Below are 208 nucleotides of genomic sequence, written 5' to 3'. Positions count from 1 at the left end.
GAGGGCGGATGTCTTTAATGTGCGACTGTTGTGAGCCTCTAGGCGAGGGAAGGATGCGTGGCTGCTGGTTTTCTTTGGAGATCGTTTGCTGTCTGCAAGATGTTCATGTCTTATTTATTCGGTAGAGTAAATATTTTGTATACAATGTAAGAGGAAGGCTATTATAAAATTTTTATGAAAAGGAGGAAATAAACGGTGTTTGACCGGG

Source organism: Pterocles gutturalis, unplaced genomic scaffold (assembly GCF_000699245.1).
Source record: "Pterocles gutturalis isolate BGI_N339 unplaced genomic scaffold, ASM69924v1 scaffold27464, whole genome shotgun sequence".
Taxonomy (NCBI): domain Eukaryota; kingdom Metazoa; phylum Chordata; class Aves; order Pterocliformes; family Pteroclidae; genus Pterocles; species Pterocles gutturalis.
This window is presented reverse-complemented; position numbering follows the sequence as displayed.